The sequence below is a fragment of the Panthera uncia genome (genome assembly GCF_023721935.1).
Source record: "Panthera uncia isolate 11264 chromosome B2 unlocalized genomic scaffold, Puncia_PCG_1.0 HiC_scaffold_24, whole genome shotgun sequence".
In the NCBI taxonomy this organism is placed as follows: domain Eukaryota; kingdom Metazoa; phylum Chordata; class Mammalia; order Carnivora; family Felidae; genus Panthera; species Panthera uncia.
In genome coordinates, this window is record NW_026057580.1 from 75,953,284 (window position 1) to 75,973,108 (window position 19,825).

Sequence of the window (19,825 nt, forward strand, 5' to 3'; positions counted from 1 at the left end):
ACGGTACATTTTCACAGAGATAGGAAGTTTTGAAGACCCAATTAAATATTTTGACTAGAAATCAGCCTTTGCTTTGACAAAACATCCTAGCATGAAACAAATCTTTACCAAAAATATTCCTAAAGGAGGATATGGGTCTATCTGTAAGATAGAACCCACTAAATTTCTTCCTTCCCTAAACACCTGTTTCCTGCCTTGAGAATTGAGGTTCTTTTGGTCACTAGTAATGGCCACTTGCTGAGTAAGGACACACCTGGTAAAAGGAAAAAGCTCCAAGACGCCAGGCACAGCCACCCAGGAGGAGTTTGGCAACTGGTGTTCAAGATTCAGTATCTAAAAGTCACCTTCTTGCCTCCTGAGGGAAGCAGAATCTGAGGTAAGAATTCATATGCGAATACTTTATTTGGGAGGTACAGGAAATACTTGCAGAGAAATAGGGAAGAGAATAGAGTAGTAGGCAGGCAATAAAGGATGTCTGGTTAAGCCACTATGACAGCAGGTGACTGAAGCTTCATCTGGCAGGGAAACTGGAAGAAATGGTGCAAAACAGAAACCCAGATGTATCCTACCCCAGGGGCAAAGGACCTGGGGTAGTATTTATAAATCGACTCCCGGGAGCCACTGATTGAAGGCTATTCTTGAGAGGTGCTGATTTCCTGGTACTTCTAGCCTATAGATTCTGCAAATAAGGCCTTTAGACTCAAAGACACAGATACTGGCAGCTAGAGTCAGCCAGAGCCACTGAAAGGCTAGAGGGAGAAGAGGGGCTGGGGAGAGGAGATATTGCTAGTTCCTGCTACCCCTCAACAGCGGCTGAGGAAGGATGGTTTTCCCTCCAGTGCTCAGCATTAATGTGCCTCAGCCTCTCTCTTGGCCTCGGCTTTCTTGCTTTTTCTCCTGCTACCATATTTCTCAGTTTTAATTCCAGCAAGAGAGAGCATGAGAGGGAATCTGATTAACAAACTCACTTTATCATCATCCTTGGTACAGAGCTTATCGCCTTGGGCCAGTTCAGAGACGACCGGTCAGCCTCTGGACTGGTTGTCCTGGGGGAGGACCTAGAGACACCTGTCCTAGAGACACCTGGCTCTAGTGTCTGAATGTAACAGTCAAGTGACACAGAGCATGAGCACTGCTCCTGGAGAACAGCCTGGGGCTGTGAGCAACACAGCACCTGGGAGCCAGCAGGCATCATGCACAGTCTGTGCCCACACAGAGATGGCACAGGCCTGCCTCTGTCGGTTCCACGCTTACATTCACCTCACTGGGGGGAAAAGGTGGGGCTTGAAGTCATTAAAATCCCTCGCCTGAAGCTGTGCTTTTCCATATTTATGTTTTCCTTTAGAATGTAGTTCCTCTGGCTAGTCCTAATTTAAAACTTACATTCTACCTCTTACCATTTCCATCTTCTCACGTGACTGTTTTCATGAACAAAAGCCTGACGTTTGTGCAGTAGGATTTCACTGTATCAAGAAGTGCTATAATTCTTGGCTTCCAGGAGCACATAACATTTAAATGTGAGGTCACTGTATTCTAATTGAACCCCTGGCTACCTTCTTTATGCTCCCTGAGGGGCCTTGTTCTCTCAGATATATGTTCCCACCATGTTTTCTTTGTAGCATTCAGCACTCTGTACAACTTCTCTTTTGTTGGGTGTGTTTTTTGTTTTTTTTTTGGTTTTTGTACTATGGTTTCCTGACTCCCCACATAAGCCTCAGAAGGGCAGATGCCAGAATGAGGTGTTCAAATTAATATTTGTTGACTGAAATTATCATTGAAGCAAGGACCTTAAGGTTTTGTTTGTTTTCTAGAAGAGTGTGGGGGAATTAGTTTGGACTGACCCAGTAGTATCTGTGGTTTTGTCCACAATGTGACAAGGACGTGTACTGGGCTGGCAACCGGCCAGCGGACAGAACTGAAGTTGTGGCCTGGGTCTCATCAGCATGGCTCAGGCCAGCAGAGTCCCGCCTTGGAGATGAAAATCTCGTGAGGAACCATCAGGTAGCTAGTGGGTTAGGGACAAGTGAGCCGGGCAGTGAGCAACATGGAAACATCTGGCAGCCGTCAGGGCAAAGGGCAGAGGGTAACCCACTCAGACCTGCCTCTTGCCTCTCTTGGTCTGGGCGAGGAGAATTCCAAGTCAGGGAGGGAATTCACAGCAGTCACATTGCTGACAGCAGCCACCCCACCGCAACCCACACTCTGCATGCCAAAGCTCTCACAAGGCCAAAATAAACAGCTGCAGAAAATGATTCTTCGGGAGATCTCCAATGCACTGTCCTTCTGGAGATGCTCGGGGAGGTTTGCACTCACTGAGTGCCAAGAATCAGCACTTACATTTATCATCTGTGTTCTGATCTTCTTTTCTGATTGTGGAAATTTACATTGGGTATGAAATTTTAAAAAATTTTAAGTAGATAAAATTAAGTAGACAGAACGTCAATATTTTCTATCCTGACTGCCCTGTATCCAAACAGTAAAGCCAACAATACATCAGAGGAGAATAATAAATGGCACTCAACCTTTATGTCATTCATGAAAGCTATCCTTTGGAGAAATTGAATAAATGAGAACAACTTCCCCTAGGAAACATTCCTATAAAGACTTCGAGACTGCTGTTAATTGGCTAAGTAGCTTTCAAATCAAGGGCAATGTAGGCAGAGGCTGATTATCTCCAAGTGTAATAACAGTAAAACATTGAGTTTCAGAAAGGCATGGCAATTAATTGCTGGTTAGGCTTAGAACTCACAGAAACCACACACTTGCTGGCATTGTCCTATGTCACTGAATGTATGGAGAAGAAATGGATTTCTGTGGTACATTAGGAAAAAAGTTTCATTAGAAGCTCCAGTGTAAATGTAATTGCTAAATTGTAAGAAAGGAGAAAAATCCAGATGTTCAAGGCCCTGGATCAGGATGTGAAGAATGTGTCACATTAACATGTTCACTGTTAAAAGTAAGTCTCAAGGGCAGATTATTCAAAGAAAAGTGACAGCAAAGAATTTCCCAAAACTATGAAGAATTCTCTCTCTTTAGTAAGTGCACATCTATAAATTCCCTTTGTTCATTTTCAATGCACATTATTCTTTTTGTTCAAACTGATAATAATGATATATTCTGAAATAATGTTCTTTAAGTTAAATTTAGAGCTTCAAAACAAGCAGGCTGATATTCAATCTCAAAAAGCCCTGAGGTTTCTAACCATGTTTCCAAGATTTACTGCCAAGAAAAGAGATTGGTTCTAAAACTACATGACGGTAGGGCACCTGAGTGGCTCAGTTGTTAAACATCTGACTTTGGCTGAGGTCATGATCTCATGGTTCATGAGTTTGAGACCCATATTGGGTGAATTTAAGCCCTGCTTTGTGTGAGCCCTGTTTTTCTCTCTTTCTCTCTCTCCCCCCAACCTTCACTCACTTGCACCCTTTCTCTCTCAAAAATAAAAATAAAACTACATGTAGGTGACAGCTTTTCAGAACTCCCTAACTTCACAGTATTCTCACATCCAAAGGCATCGATTCCATTTCATTCCGTTTTAGCCCTTCCTTAGCATGACCACACCTGTCCTGAATACTCCTATCATCAAGTCTGACCACTGCTCTCTGTCCTATACATTCTCCTAGTCAATCAATGCTGTATCTGTACTATAACCCCTCATTAGGAAGTCCATTCATTCAACAGTGTATTAATACCCTACTCTGTGTTAGGCATTGTTCTGACAAGACATCAGTGAACAAGGCAGACAAGAATACCTTGGAGGGTATGGTATCCCAAGGTAGATAGTAAACAATAGACATAATAATGAGTAACATGTTATGTGAGAAGGTGATACATGCTCTGGAAAAAATAGGGCACACTAAGAGGGATCAAGGAATGGCAGGGAGAGAGGGTTGCATTTGGTGGGGTGCAGCAATCATCTTGCACCAGCTCTTGAGAGTTGATGTGGCTTCTCTTTGCCAGAGCCACATTCAGCTATATCAATTCAGTGACATCACGTTGGTAACTTGAAATTCCTGAACATTTGCACCATGAAAATGTGCAAATGAGACACAGTTCAGCTTCTTTTTTCCCAGAAGAGCATCTGATAAACATTTACCAGCATACCACTTGTGTGATTTTAAATCAAATATTGACATTTGAACAAAGACATGGATGAGGTAAGGGAGTCAGCCTTGTGGGATCTAGAATATTTGAGGCCATGGAACAGCCATGGCAAAGGCCTGAAGTAAGGAGCAAGACAATTGTGTTGTAGGAATAATAAGAAATGCAGGGCGTCTAGGTGGCTCAGTCGGTTAAGCATCCTACTTTTGGCTCAGGTCATGATCTCACAGTTCATGAGATCAAGCCCCACACTGGGCTTGGTGCTGACAGCATGGAACCTGCTTGAGGTTCTCTCTCTCTCCCTCTCTCTCTCTGCCCTTTCCTTCTCACACGCACTCTCTCTCTCTCAAAATAAGTAAACTTTAAAAAAAAACAAGAAGTACAGTAAAACTGAAAGTAAAGGGAGTGGTAAAGATGAGCTCAGTGGAGTAATTTGAGACAGATTGTGGAGGATGTCATAGGTCATTGGAGGGACTGTGCTTTTTACTCGGAATATGTTGGAAAGCTATTGGAGGTTTTAAAACAGAAGAATGTCAAGATCTAATATACTTTTTATCTTAAGTTTATTTATTTATTTTTGAGAGAGAGAGAGAGAGAGAGAGAGAGAGAGAAAGAGAGAGAGAGCGCTAGGGGCAGGGGCAGAGAGAGAGGGAGGGAGAGAATTCTAACTAGGCTCTGTGCTGTCAGTGCGGAGCCCGACGCGAGGCCAATATGGGGCTCAATCCCATGACTGTGAGATCATAAGCTGAGCTGAAATCAAGAGTCAAACACAACCAACTCAGCTACCCAGATGCCCCACGATCTAATACATTTTCAACCATTTTGACTGTTATGTTGAGAATAGACTGAGGTGGGGAGAGATGATGGGAAGTAAACAGATACAAGCAAGACAAGATATTCTGGGCATTCCATTCTATTGTGTAAGTGAAGTATGATGGCTCAGAGTACTAGTAATGGGTGTAGTGAGAAATGATTGGCTTCTAGATATATTTTGAAAGCACCTACAGGAAGTGCCAATGGATTGGATTTACAGTATCCAAAAAGAGTAAAAGTGGACACCAAGACTTTTGGATTGAACAGATGGAAGGATGGAGCTGACATTAACTGAAAAGTAGAAGACTATGGGTGGAACAGATGCAGGAGTAGGGCAGAGGGATAATCAGAAGTTCTGTTCTGGACAAAAATTAGTTTGAGATATCTATTATGTTGAGTGAAAGATGGATGTACAAGTCTGAATTTCAACAAAGAGTTCTAGACAGGAGATAGACATTTGGGAGGCATAGGTGGCAGTTAAAGTCTTGGGACAGGATAGCAATGCCAAGGAGTACAGATAATGAAGAGAAAAGGAATGAGGATTCAACTTTAGGATATTCCAAGGTTAACAGGTCAGGGAAAAGAGGAGGGCCGCCATAGGAGAGGGAGGAAGGAGCAGCCAGAGAGGTGGGAGAAAAACCAAAGGTATGGTGCCCTAGAAGCCAAGTGAAGAGATTGTGTCAAGCAAGAGGAAGTGACCAACTATGTCTAATGCTGCTGATTGCACTAGTAAAATCAGAATTGTGAATTGATTAGAGTATTTAGCTAAATGGAGGTCACTGGTGACATTGACTCGAGTATTTCAGTGGAAAGAAGCCTGACTGGAATGGGTTTAGAAGAGAATGGGAAAAGGGAAATTTAAGACAGTAAATATAGGAGACTCTTTCAAGGGCATCTGCTGCAAAGTAGAGCAGAGAAATGGGGCAGTAGCTGGCAGTGGAACTGAGGTCAAGTGTAGGCTTTGTTTTGTTTAAAGATGAGAGAAATACAGCAAGTTTGCATGGTGTTGGGAAAGAGCCAGTAAAGAGAGAAACTTCAGAAGAGGGGAACTTTAGTCCCTCAACCTCTAAGGCTGGTTTCATTTCCCTCTTTGCTTCATTTCCCTCTTTAGCCAGCCTGATCCCATGACTGGCCTTTTCTATTATGCCTTTACTAACCCCCTAGAATGCCTCCCTTTTGTTACTCCTTCTTTTCCAAGCCCACCATTTTCTTTCTTCTCTAGAACTCTTGGGTTGCCAGTTGGCTTTACTACAATAGATTTATGCTACTAACCTCAACTGAACCTACAGAGCTGTCCAAGTGTTCTTTTATTCTTATATTCTTTCATGGTTTGTTTCCTAGCAAATGACCAGCAGTGTTTATTCTAATTTTTTAAAAAATACTCTTAATCAGCATTCATTCAACACACATTTATTGAGCAACAACTGTGTTGCAGACCCTGGCAGCCTGACACCCAACCACCCACTGCTCCTCGGACTCTCAGCAGATGACCTTTACTCCACTTTACCGAAATGACTGATTGAATTTCTTCAATCTTCTCCCCTATGTTCTCAATTTGTAAAGACATCCTTTCCATCATTACTTATAAAAGATAAAGTTTCCTTGCTTATCTCAAAGATTAACTCTTTTACTTGGGCCTTGATTCTATGCCCTCTTATATTTAATACTTTTAATTTAACAATATTTAATATATTTAATGTCCTACCAATTAATCTCATTATGTCTTTAACATTGTCCCTCCCCGATTACGGTCCCCTTCCTTCCTTCCAGAGGTAACAACTATATTGACTTTTAAACAAATCATTTTTGCTTTTCCTTATGATTTTTTTCATATATATATAAAATATATATACACATATATAAATATAAATACATTCATACAATATACATATAAGATAAATATATGTATATGCATATACATACACACATATATGTGTATGTGTGTATATATGTGTGTATATATATATATATATAATTTTTTTTAACAATACAGTGTTCACTTTTGACAAATCTAGAGTTCTGTTTTGTACTTTAAGTAAAATTAAAGGCTAGTTATGTATGGAGACAATTTTGATAATACTAGATCAGCCAAAGAGATTCTCTGGGTTATAATTTGGCTTCAGCTTCCCCTTTTGGGTCCTGTGTACAGGTCATAAGTGAGTCCTGGAAACATGGAGTTAGGGCATCTGGCAGGAAAATGGTGAGGGGTGGGGTACTCTGCATTCCTCTGCTAAGTACACCATGGCTTGTCTTCACATTAGCCTGCCTGAAGCTCTGATCACTTTACTCTCGTTATGTCCCATCTTTTTTATTATTATTATTAATTTTTTCTTATTTTAGAGAAAGAGAGCATTAATGGGGAGACGGACAGAGGGAGAGAGAGAGAGAGACAGGGAGAATCTTAAGCAGGTTCTGTACTCGGTGTGGAGCCCCAACGTGGGGCTTGATTCCACGACCCTGGGATCATGACCTGAGCCAAAATAAAAAGTTGGATGCTCAATCGACTGAGCCACCCAGGAGCCCCTATTTCTGCCCATCTTTAATTTCTCCTGTTGTCTCCAGAATAAATTCTAAACGATCAGGACAGCATTATAGTCCTACATAAAATCCTACATAAAGTTTTCGTTACCTTTAGAGCAGTATTTTCCCCTATTCCCCTTTTTGCTTTTTATGTCAAACTAAACCACTGTAGCTGTTACACTGAATGAGCAGGATTCATAGGACACAATCAGAAGACAACCTGGTTCCTTCCCCTCATAGCCCATCCCACCTGCTCTGGGGCACTCGTCACTATCCTCAGTGAGGTTTCAGGCAGCTCACCTGTGAATAATGAAAAGTTCTGTGGTCAACAGGAGTCCTAATAATAGCCTCATTCCAGTAAACTGTTGAGTCACACATAGAACTCCAAATCTCACTCAAAGCCTCTCTTCCCCAATTAAGGCTGCTCCAAACTGATGCTATGGGAAAAGAGAGCATGATGGCTTCTTTTTGTTACTGTATCTGAGCTTCTGACCATGCCTCTCTGTCCTCTGTTCATGGGGCTAATCCTGGATCCTCACAGAAGGGGACCCAGGGAGAGACAAGGGTAGGAGCAGGACAGTTACTGCCTTCACTGGTGGCAAGGAACCTGGCACTGGTTTCCTCCAGCTGGAAGAGGTTTAAAGCTGGTATTTCTCTTGGTGTGTGTTTATGGATCTATGGAGGCTCCACCTGGAATATATCCCTCCATTACTCCTGAGACAGGGATGATTTTTTTCTCCATCCAATGTCTTCCCTCAACCCCTGGGACTTGGGAATCCACTCCTTCTGTTAAGGTCACAGCCTGCTTTAAGAAGACTATTGGGCAGACTAACTCTCTCTCCATTGTGGCCACTTCTAACCCAGGGAATAATCACTCAAGTACCCTTTGTCCCAACAACTTCCATTCCCTACACAATTTTCCAGTCATAGACTTTGACTTTAGGATTTTCCAGTCACGGGTCCAGTAGCAGCCTCTCATCCTTACAGAATCCAGTGGGCACATCTCTGAGTGGTGTCCTTAAAGTTCCCTTTTAATTGGCTCAAGAGGAAAGGAAATACTTCCAGAGGGGAGAAGGGCTGCCATAGTACTCCCACAACTTTCTCCAAAGAAATTAACTGTCAGATTTCTAATCTCTTGCCAACAATAATCTCTTGTATGTAAATTCTAATCTTTTGTACATCCTCCAATTGTGTAAGGTGCCAAGAGATGCAGAACTGGTTTTTTGCCAACCTCCTCTGAAAGTCCTATGAAGGTGGTCTGGAAACTTAACTTTGAACAAACAGGTATGTGTCATCAATTCCTTTGATTCTAACTTTTGGGAGCTGCAACTAAACTGAGACAGAACTTGTTACAGGATACTATTTTCTTCTAAAAGACTCTGGGCTTTTCTCTGGGCTCCCTCATGTTGTTTCCTCCATCTGGAATGTCCATCTTTCCCGTGTCATCTATAAGGCTCAGCTCAAAGACCACTGCCTGCAGAGAACTGTCCCAGATTCCCACAGCTACAAGTGACCTCTCCTTCCTTGCACCATTTTTATCCTTCTGAAACAGTGGTTACTCATACTCTGCCTTTGCATTGAAATTATTCCTGAGCATGCATTTTCCCTTACTGAATATAAAAGCCTTCGCCGCACAGAATCTGCCTGTATGAGTTTGTCAGGGTTGCTGTGACAAGTACCACAGACTGAGAAACGTAAATAACAAGAATTTGTTTCCTCACAGCTCTGGAAGCTTGAAGTCTAAGATTAAGGTGTCAGAAGGGTTGGTTTCTTCTGAGGGACTCTATCCTTGTCTTGTAGATAGCCATCTTCTCTCTGTGCCTTTACATGGTCTTTCCTCTGTGTTGTCTGTGTCCTAATCCACTATTCTTATAAGGACATCAGTCAGATTGGCTTAGGGCCCTCCTCAGTGATCTCATTTAACTGCAGTCACCTCTTTAAAGATCCTGTCTCCAAATCCAGACACTGACTGATGTACTGGGGGTTAGAACTTCAACATATAAATATTGAGGGGACATAATTCAGCACTTATCAACACTTTATTATCTTTATACCCCAACCTGTTGTCCACCTGGTGCTTATTTAACATGTGCTTGTTGTCTTGTACTGAAGAACTCCTTGAAGCCGAAACCCCCAAGAAGACAGCATGAATTATAATGCTTGTGATAAGAGAGTCACAGAAGGTTCTGACTCCCCTCAGAGTTGGAGTGCATTGGGGATAATTCATTCCTTTTTAATAACTGAGGCTTGGAGTGTAAAGGAACTAGTAACTGAAAGAAAAGAGGAGGAAATGGTGCTGATGGATTACACCAACGAAAGAGATACATGAAGTACCCCCGGCATGTAAAAACTAACACACCCTGGCCAGATACCTTTTTCCCTTCGATGTGGCATATTGCCTGGTAGGGACACCAAGGGACACACAGGAGAGCCTGACTGCTCCTAACATCAGTGACCTGAAAGCAAATACTGCCTCCGAGCAATGCCACTGCCTCACTTGGGATCTGTTACCTATTAATTTATTTTGTTCCTGAACATATAGGGCTTATTGTTTCCATGATAGGAAAAATAACACATACACAGAGTAAGAAAATACATCTGTAAAAAAAATAATTACACAAGCTAGGAAACGAAAGTCTTTTCTTCAGGAAATCGATAGCCCATATTAGAAGAAAACACAGAAGGGGCGCCTGGGTGGCGCAGTCGGTTAAGCGTCCGACTTCAGCCAGGTCACGATCTCGCAGTCTGTGAGTTCGAGCCCCGCGTCAGGCTCTGGGCTGATGGCTCGGAGCCTGGAGCCTGTTTCCGATTCTGTGTCTCCCTCTCTCTCTGCCCCTCCCCCGTTCATGCTCTGTCTCTCTCTGTCCCAAAAATAAATAAAAAACGTTGAAAAAAAAAATTAAAAAAAAAAAAAAAAGAAGAAAACACAGAAAATTGAAGTGTGAAACTTCCAGGTAGAGAAGTTTGGGGAAGGGCAACAAAATACACACTAAGAAAACAGGAGGAAAGAGCTAACAAAGATACAAGAAGAAACTAACAAAAAGAAAACAAAGATATGACAAAAATAGTCGATAAAACTAAAGCTGTTTCTTTGGAAAGACCAATAATATAAACAAATCTATGGCAATGTTGCTCAAGTAGAAAGAAAAAATATATGAAGAGTGTTTATAATGAAGAAGGAGCATAGGCACGAAGGCAGCGGATGAAAAAATTGAAAATGTGATGAAAAACGTCATGCTAAGTTTTCAAGATTAGAAGGAACGTACGAATTCTTAGAAAAATATAACAACAAATTATACAGACTCCATGTGTATCATCTATATGCAGTCCATATAATGTACAGAAATATCTGATATCTACATACATATGAGTATGAGTTTGTGTGGGTTAACACATGTATCTCAAAAAGAAACACCAGGCCCAAATACTTTCGGAGATAAATTCTAGCCAGATATTCACGGAGATAATCCCAATATTAAACAAACAAATTACCCTACAGGAGGAGGACAGATAAAATGAATCCTGACCACATGCCACAGATAAATTCCAAGTGGACTAAAAACTCAGTATGACAAAATGCTCAAAATCCCAAGTTTAAAAAAAATTATCATTTCATACCCATCATTTTGAAAAAAACAATAAAAGGCTGAGAATATCAAGTGTTGACTGATGAGGGGTTAATATCCAAAATATATAAAGAAATCACACAACTTAATAGCAAAAACACAATCTGGTGAAAATAATGGGCTGGGGACCTGAACGATAATTTTTTAAAAGAAGGCATACAAATGGCCAACAGGTACACGAAAAGGTGCTCAACATCAAGAATCATCAGGGAAATGCAAATCAAAACCACAATAAGATATCACCTCACACTGGTTAAATGGTTATTATAATAAAAGACAAGCAATAACAAGTGATGATGAGGATGTGGTAAAAACAGAACCGTGTGCACTGTTGGCGGAAATGTAAAGTGGTGCAGCCACTATGGAAAACAGTATGAAGTTTCCTCAAAAAATCACAAATAGAAACACCACATGGTCCGGTAATCCCTCTTCTGGAAAGGAAATGAAAACAAAATCTTGAAGAGATCATCTCTGCTCCTATGTTCACTGCAGCATTATATATAATAGCTAAGAGGTAGAAACAACCTAAGTGCTCATCAATGGATGTATGGATATAGACATATATATACATACACACAATGGAATATTATTTATCCATAAGAAAGAAGGAAATCTCGCCATTCATGACAACATGAATGAAGCTGGAGGGCATTATGCTAAGTGAAATGAGCCAGACAGAGTAAGACAGATACTACATGGTATCACTTATTTGTAGGATTTTTTTTTTTTTAAGTCAAAACTCATAGAAACAGAGTGTAGAAAGTGGTTGCCAGGACTGGGAGGTGAAAGAAACAGGGAGAGATTAAAAGGTACAGACTTTCAGCTATAAGATGAATAGGTCTGAGGATGTAATGTAAATGTAATGCAAAACATGTGAATGGGCACCTGGGTGGCTAGGTCAGTTGAGCGTCCAACTCTTGATTTCGGCTCAGGTCATGATCTCATGGTCACGGCATCGAATCCCACGTTGGACTCAGCACTGACAGCTTGGAGCCTACCTGGAACTCTCTCTCCCTCCCTCTCTTTCTGACCCTCCCCTGCTCATGCTCTCTCTCTAAAAATACATAAACATTAAAGAAAAAAACTTCAAAAACCCATGGTGAATATAGTTGATAACACTGTATTATGTAATTGAAGTTTGCTAAGAAAGTAGAACTTAAATCTCATCAATCAATCAATAATAAATGTGTGAAGTAATGGATGTGTTAATTTAACCAGATGAGGGCAATTTATCTTACAATCTTATTGGTCAATTATACCTCAAAAAAGCTGAAATAAAAGAAACTACCAAGTGTTGCCAAGGATATGGCCCAACAAGAATGCTCAGATACTGTTCTTGGGAATGTCAACCGGAACAATCCCTTCAGAGTTTGGAAGTGGATGGATGTTAATTGCCTAAACATTAGACATTTCACTCTTTTTCCTTGTCTACCAAACCCTAAAAAATTTAGGGCAGTAACATCCTGAGGCTCAGCATATGAATAGTGTATGGTTTAAGCCGATCATAACCAACCCATATTCTTTTGCCAGACACTTGCTTTGCCATTTCCTTAACACCAAGGGGTTGCAAACCCATTCTAGCCAATGGAATGTAAAGGGAGATCTGATGAGGAACTCCTGGTTCCCAGGACATGAGAGTATCCAAGGGTGGAGCGGGGGTAGAGGTGTCACTGTCCTCCTCACCCATGTCCTCCTCCTAAGTCAAAAGCAGCCTAACCCTAAAACTTAAGAAGGTTTTTTCCTCTTTGGGAAACAAAAGCAAAAAAAAGCAAACAAACACATTTTCCACATACTCTATTCTCTTTTTTGGAACACTGAAATGAGGCTGTGATGACTAGAGTTCTAGAAGCCATTCTGTGATCATGAGGTGACAAGCAAGAGGAATAAAGCCATCACACTAAGGTAGCAAGAGTGAGAGCATTAAAAGTGGCTGGGTCTTTTGCTGACAAAATAGGGCAATTAAATCTTTTTCCTTAAACAACTGTTAGCGAGCTTTCTTATAACCTGTAATCAAAAGTTTTCCTGGGGCACTTGGGTGGCTCAGTTAGTTAAGCATCCAACTCTTATTTCGAGCATCTCTTTTATTTCTGAGCATCACCTGATTTCAGCTAAGGTCATGATCTCATGGTCCATGAGTTCAAGCCCACATCAGGCTCTGCCCTAACAGAGAGCCTGCTTGGGATTCTCTCTTCCTCTCTCTCTCTGCCCCTCCCCCACGTGTGCTCACTCTCTCTCTCACTCTCTCTCTCTCTCTCTCTCAAAATAAATAAATAAACATTTTTAAAAAGTTTTCCTGATAAAACAGTTGTCTAATAAAGTGAAAGAAAAGCTAAAAATCCAGAAATTCTTCTCCTAGGTGTACATCCTAAATAATCCTCTCAAATATGCCCAAGAAAACACTGGGCAGAAATGTTCATTGCAACACTGTTTGTAATGGTGAGAAACATCAAAATGACCTAAATATTCACCAACAGGAAATATGGATAAATAACTTGAGGTCTAGTCATACAAAAGAATACTCTAGAGAAATTTAAATAAATAAACTGGAATTACGTGAATCAATAGACTAAATCTTAACAGAACACAGAGTAAAAAGAATACAAGTTGCAAGAGGATTTATACAGTATGTTACATTTAGATAAAATGTCAAAACTTGGGACACAATAGTATATATTGTTTAAAGATGAATTAACTTATAATACACATGTAAACCATGCATGAGAATGTTAGATATCAAATTCATTATACCATTTATTTTTGTGGAGGAAGGTAAGGAAGTGGTATAGAGGACTAAATTCCACCTGCAATATAACATCTAAAGCACTCCATGAATACTAATTACTATAAATAATAACCAGAATATTCTAAAACTTCTCTAAAGGCACAAATGCTATAGCATTTCATTACTTTATAAGATGCATCAAGTCCTCCTTGCCTTACCCTGGTCATGACACATCAAAGCTTACAGCATTTGAATTGCAAAATTTGAGGCCTATAATTAGTGAGAAATAACACACAGAATAATCTTAACGTGTCAGAGACTCCCAAGGTAATTTCTGTTGCTATCAAAATAGTTCAGTGAGTCATAAGTTTCTTTGCAATGTTGGTCACAATCGTTGCGAAGTGCAATTCATGCAACCTGGATTCAATGTTCATATAAGTATCATTCCTGCAATTACTCTTATTCTTGTAATCCTCTATTTTTCTAGGACAAGTTGTAAAATTGTAACAATTTCATCCTTGTCTCAGAAAGACCCTGCATTTCAAAATCACAAACATTTCCAGTGTTCTGACCTTAAGACAAATAAGAAGCTACAAGGGAATTCAAGTTTATTGGGAAAAAAAGGAGATGAGAGAAAGCGCTGTTTGTCCCAGGCAAACAAGACAGTCTTCGTTCTACATCAAAGGCCAGAAAAATATCAGATATAATTAATATTTCACTCTGGAAGATTTTTTCCAGTGTCCTTAAAAGTAATATTTCCTGCATAGACTTCAAAGTAAAATTCTGCAAAATCCTTTTAGACCTCTGTGCTAAAAGAATTATGTAGAAAAGAGTTGATGCCATAAAGGGACAAAGAAATTCCAAAGTCCTGTGTTAAGCAAACAAGAAGGGGCCAGGGCATTTTGGATAAATGAGACCAAGCTGTGAATGCCTCAACTGTAAGTTCAAGAAGTAGATGGTGATTGAAGAAATAAGGTAAGTGCTCACAACAACACGGTGGGTAGGGATTGCTGGGTAAGTGACCTTGACTAGCCACAGAGGTCCCTGAACTGAGTGGCTCTGCTCTGCCTCATCAGGGTAAGTGATACAAGCATCCAGCAATTCCCTGGCCATTATCCCTTAAGAGAGGGGCACCTGGGTGGCTCCATCAGTTGAGCATCAGGCTTTGGCTCAAGTCATGATCTCATCATTCAGGGTTCAAGCCCCGCATCAGGCTCTGTGCTGACGACAGCTCATAACCTGGAGCCTCTTTCAGATTCTGTGTCTCCCTCTCTCTCTCTCCCCCTCCCCTGCTCATACTATGTCTCTCTCTCTCTCTCTCAATCTCTCTCTCTCAAAAATAAACTTTAAAAAAAATTAAAAAAAAAAAAAAGAATCCCTTACGATAAATGCTGATTCTAATACAGTGATTTGCAGTCTGAGTTAAAAGGACCATAAGCCTCCAGAACATGAGCCGGAAACAAACCCATCCATCCCTTGAATCAAGAGGTTGGAAAAAAGAGAGTGGTACCGTATTTCAGCCCAACTGTAGTGCCCCTGTTGTAAGTTTCTGCTGGGAGAGCTGACCTGAGAGGATGGTCTGGGAGGTGGCTCAAGTCAGAGAATCAGAATGTAGGCACAAAACAGGGCTGGAGAGAAGGTGTGCAGAGGCACCAGAACATAGCGAATAAGGAGGGCAAGGATTCTGTAGGGAGAGAGGATCTATAGAGAAAAGCAGAAGGTGAGGTTAGGATAAAGAGAGATAAACGAAGAAGGCCAAAGATCAGAGGAGTAGGATGAGGCAGTAGTGAATATAATGTACAGACACTAAAGAAAAAGGCAAGTTCTGGTGGGCGGGATGAGGCATGCCAACTGCTCCTTCGTGCCTTGCTCAGCAGGGCTTCCATCACCCTAAGGCCCCTGGTGGTGACTCAGAGACTCAGCCTCCAGCTGCAAAGCCCCTCCAGGCCTCTGGGCTGCGGTCTCTATAACTCCACTGGGGCCCCATCCCTGCCCCCGCTGTGCTTAACTGCCAGCACAGGCACAAAGCTCCCTCTCATTTCCAGTTACTTCGCTTGGGGCACTGCCTCCTCCCGGGGCAAGTGTGGTCTCCAGTGAGTCTGAGAAACGAGAAACGTGTTATTCCCAACTTTCCACTCCTCATTCCCACTTTCTCTGCTCCCGCAATCTGACTTCCCCACCCTGAACCTGACCACTGACCTTAGGCATTCTCTCCAAAGGCCAACCTTTGGAACCTCTTCCCGTTTGGGAAAGAACTTGCTGGCAGGTGCTCTGCGGTTCCACCTGCGCTGTCCAATAGAACAGTAGCAGCACAGATAGAGCAGAAATATGTCAGAGGGAAAGACTGAGAAGGAGGCAACATCATGGCCAACGTCTGAGTGAGCAGTTTCAGGAACACAAACTCCAGGAAACGAAGAAGGTGAACCGGAAACAAAAGCATCTCTACATGGAGCAAGGAGGCTGAGGCAGTCTTCTGACCTACTTCTGGTCTTCATTTCCCTCTTAGCCCAGGGGACTTGCTCTCTGAATAGACCAGGGAGGAAGCAATTGAAAACGGCTGGCTTAGGTGAATGTGTGAGGAAAAGAGAGCTTTTCCTTACAGCAGTTTCTGATAAGGACGTACTTTCAGCTCTTGTTTGCTTACTGCTCCTTCAAAGGAAAGCTCTAGTGGCCTTACCAGTTCTAAGCTTTCAGTACCCTATCTGTCTTTTCTTGCCCTTGGGAAACAGAAAGAAAGAAAGAGAAGCTGAGCTTCTGGCTCCACAGGTCCCTGTTCTGGATCTATCTTTTCCCATCTACTTTGGGTAGCCAACTTGCTTTCTGAACATCCTCTTCCTGGACTTCAAATCTCAGTCCAAAACAAAAGCTACTGTATGTTGTATCTGAAAGTTGCTCAGAGAGTAAATCTTAAAAGTTCCTATCACAAGAAAAAGAAATTCATAACTATGTATAGTGATGGATGTTAACTAGACTTAGTGTGGTGATCATTTTGCAGCACATACATATGTCAAATCATTATGTTGTACACCTGAAACTAGTATAATGCTATGTCAATTACATCTCAGTATAAATATTAAAGAAAAGGGGCACCTGGATGGCTCAGTTGGTAAATCATCCATGTCTTGGTTTTGGCTCAGGTCATGGTCTCACAGTTCATAAGATCAAGCCCTGCATCAGGTTCTGCGCTGGCAGCATGGACACTGCTTGGGATATTCTCTCTCTCTCTCTCTCTCTCTCTCTCTCTGCCCCTCCCCTGCTTGTGCTCTCTCTCAAAATTAAAAAAAAACAAAAAGCATTGATTGTTCACATGTACCAGAGTAGTTGCTCAGTTTAAACGGTCTTACCCTAGGGTTAACCATTTTTACTATGTTTACTGAACATAGGTTTTCCATAATTATTAGTTGACCAGCTCCCTGACTGAGAGTATGTTCATTTTCAGATGATGATAACCATTCTTTTCTCTCAGGAGTCACATGGATAAAATTAACATTCTAGGATAAAAATTAAATTTATATATGTTTATAGAATTTTTTCTCAGTCCAAATTTGACATCACATTTTGGTTTGGAGAGAAGCTTGTTGAGTCATAACTTCAAGTTTGCAAGAACTTCACAAAGGGTAGAGAAAAGCTCCTGTCCTAAATTATAGAGTTTAGATCACTGGAGTTGCTTTTGCCTGAGAGAAAACCGAATGTTTAAGGGTAAGAGCACTTGAGCATTCCATAAAGCACTTATTACTGTATTATCACATGCTGTCTCTTCTTTCATCTGGATCTCCACCATTTGTTGGTTGGTAGTTCCTATCAGAACCAGATAGCATGTAAGCAAGGCCTACAATTTGTATTATTTTCATCCTCATCAGTAATTGAACTTTGATTATCTACTTCCTGTCAAGTGCCATTCAAGAGACTGCAGGGAGAGACCAAGAAAGTGTGCAAAGATCTCTCAGACCCTGGAGCCCTCCCAGGAGCAACAGGTTGGTGGGAGGTTAGTGGCAGGTTGTAAGCTGCCATTACACTGCCCTTGCCATACATCAATTCAATTTCCCTTCAGTTTTTAAAGTGGCCCTAGAATCAGGACGCCTGGGTGGCTCAGTCTGTTAAGCTTCTGACTCCGGTACAGGTCATGATCTTGTGGTTCATGAATTTGAACCCCAAGTCCAGCTCTCTGCTTACAGCTCAGAGCCTACAGCCTGCTTCAGATTCTGTGTCTCCCTCTCTCTCTGCCCCTCCCCTGTCATGTTCTGTCTCTCTCTCTCTCAAAAATAAATAAACATTAAAAAAAATTATAAGTAAATAAACAAAGTGGCCCCAGGATCAACAATAGCCAAGCTATGGTAAGAACTCAAATGTCCATTGCCTGATGAATGGATAAAGAAGATGTGGTATGTATGTAAATGGAATATTACTCAGCCATCGAAAAGAATGAAATCTTGCTATTTGCAACAATGTGGATGGGGCTCGAGTGTATTATGCTAAGCAAAATAAGTCAGAAAAAGACAAATCCCATATGAATTTACTCATATGTGTAATTTAGGAAACAAAACAGATGAACATAGGGGGAGGTGAAAAAAGGGAGAGAGAGAAAAGCAAACCGTAAGAGACTCTTAATGATAGAGAACAAACTGAGGGCTGATGGAGGGAGGCGGGTGGGGGGATGGCCTAAATGGGTGATGGGCATTAAGGAGGGGACTTGTTATGATGAGCACTGGGTGTTGTATGTAAGTGATGAATCACTAAATTTTACTCCTGAAACCAATATTACACTATATGTTAACTAACTAGAATTTAAATAAAAATTTGGAAGAAAAAGTAAAATAAAATAAAATAGGTCAAGTTCTGGTTCCCAGAAGGAAGGTGGGTGGAGGGATGGGGTAAATAGGTCATGGGGATTAAGGAGGGCATTTATTGGGATGAGCAATGGCTGTTGTAAGGAAGTGGTGAATCACTATATTATAGACCTGACACTAATATTACACTGTGTGTTAACTAGCTGGAATTTAACTAAAAACTTAGAAATAAATAAATAAAGTGGCCCCAGGGAATGGAAGCAGCTCAGACATTTAAGGGGAAGATCAAGGGCTTGGGGGTCTAGCACACCAAGCCTGATTCTCTGCTCAATCACGTAATAGTTGCAATCTTGGGCCAATCAATGAACTACTCTAAACTCCAGTTTTCTCATCTGTAAGATATAAGTAAAAATGTACACATACTATTGAAATTTTGCATAAATTAAATCAGTGTAGTTTAACTCGGCGAGGCCCCTGGAGTCAAACTACTTAGGGTTCAGATTCTGGCTAGACCAGGCTTTGAATTCTGTGTGTCCCTCTCTCTCTGCTCCTCCCCCATTCGCGCGCTCTCTCTCTCTCTCTCTCTCTCTCTCTCTCTCAAAAATAAACATTTAAGAAAATTATTTAAAAAATTCTGTCTAGACCACTTACTTGCTGTGTGACCCTGGGCTAGTTGCTTCAAGTCGTTAAGCCTCAATTTCGTCAATATTGATAAAAATGATTCCTACCTTATTGGGTAGTTGTGCCCAGCAAACGACATTATCCACAGGAAGAATGTAGCACAGTGGCTAGAGCGTCCTAAGTGTTCAGATGAAGGTTAGCTGTTCCAGAAAGCACCGCACACAACAAACTGTTTCCGGTTCTCTTAACTAGGTTGCAAATTAACAGGAGGCAGTAGTGCTAGAAATGCCTGCAGGCAGATCCTTTTCTTCACAAAGCATTTCTTTCTCGCTCTTTTTTTCTTTTTTTCTCCTTTCAAGAATGTTCTGGTACACATTAGCAAAATGCCTTGGGGGAAGGGAGCCTAGAAAGGCTTTAAGTGTCCCTATTTTCTTCACAATGAAATCCATGTGCTTTGCGTAGAAGCAGCGTTCTAGAAAGGGGCCAGTTACAGTGAGTGCCTAAGATCGTAAATAAAGTATAAAGGAAGAGACTTCATGAGTCCAGATTAAAGATAGATCCTTATTATCGTTAACATCTCCATTAACATTTTTCTACACACGCTTTTTTAAACGTAAGAATTGTGGTTGGCTGAG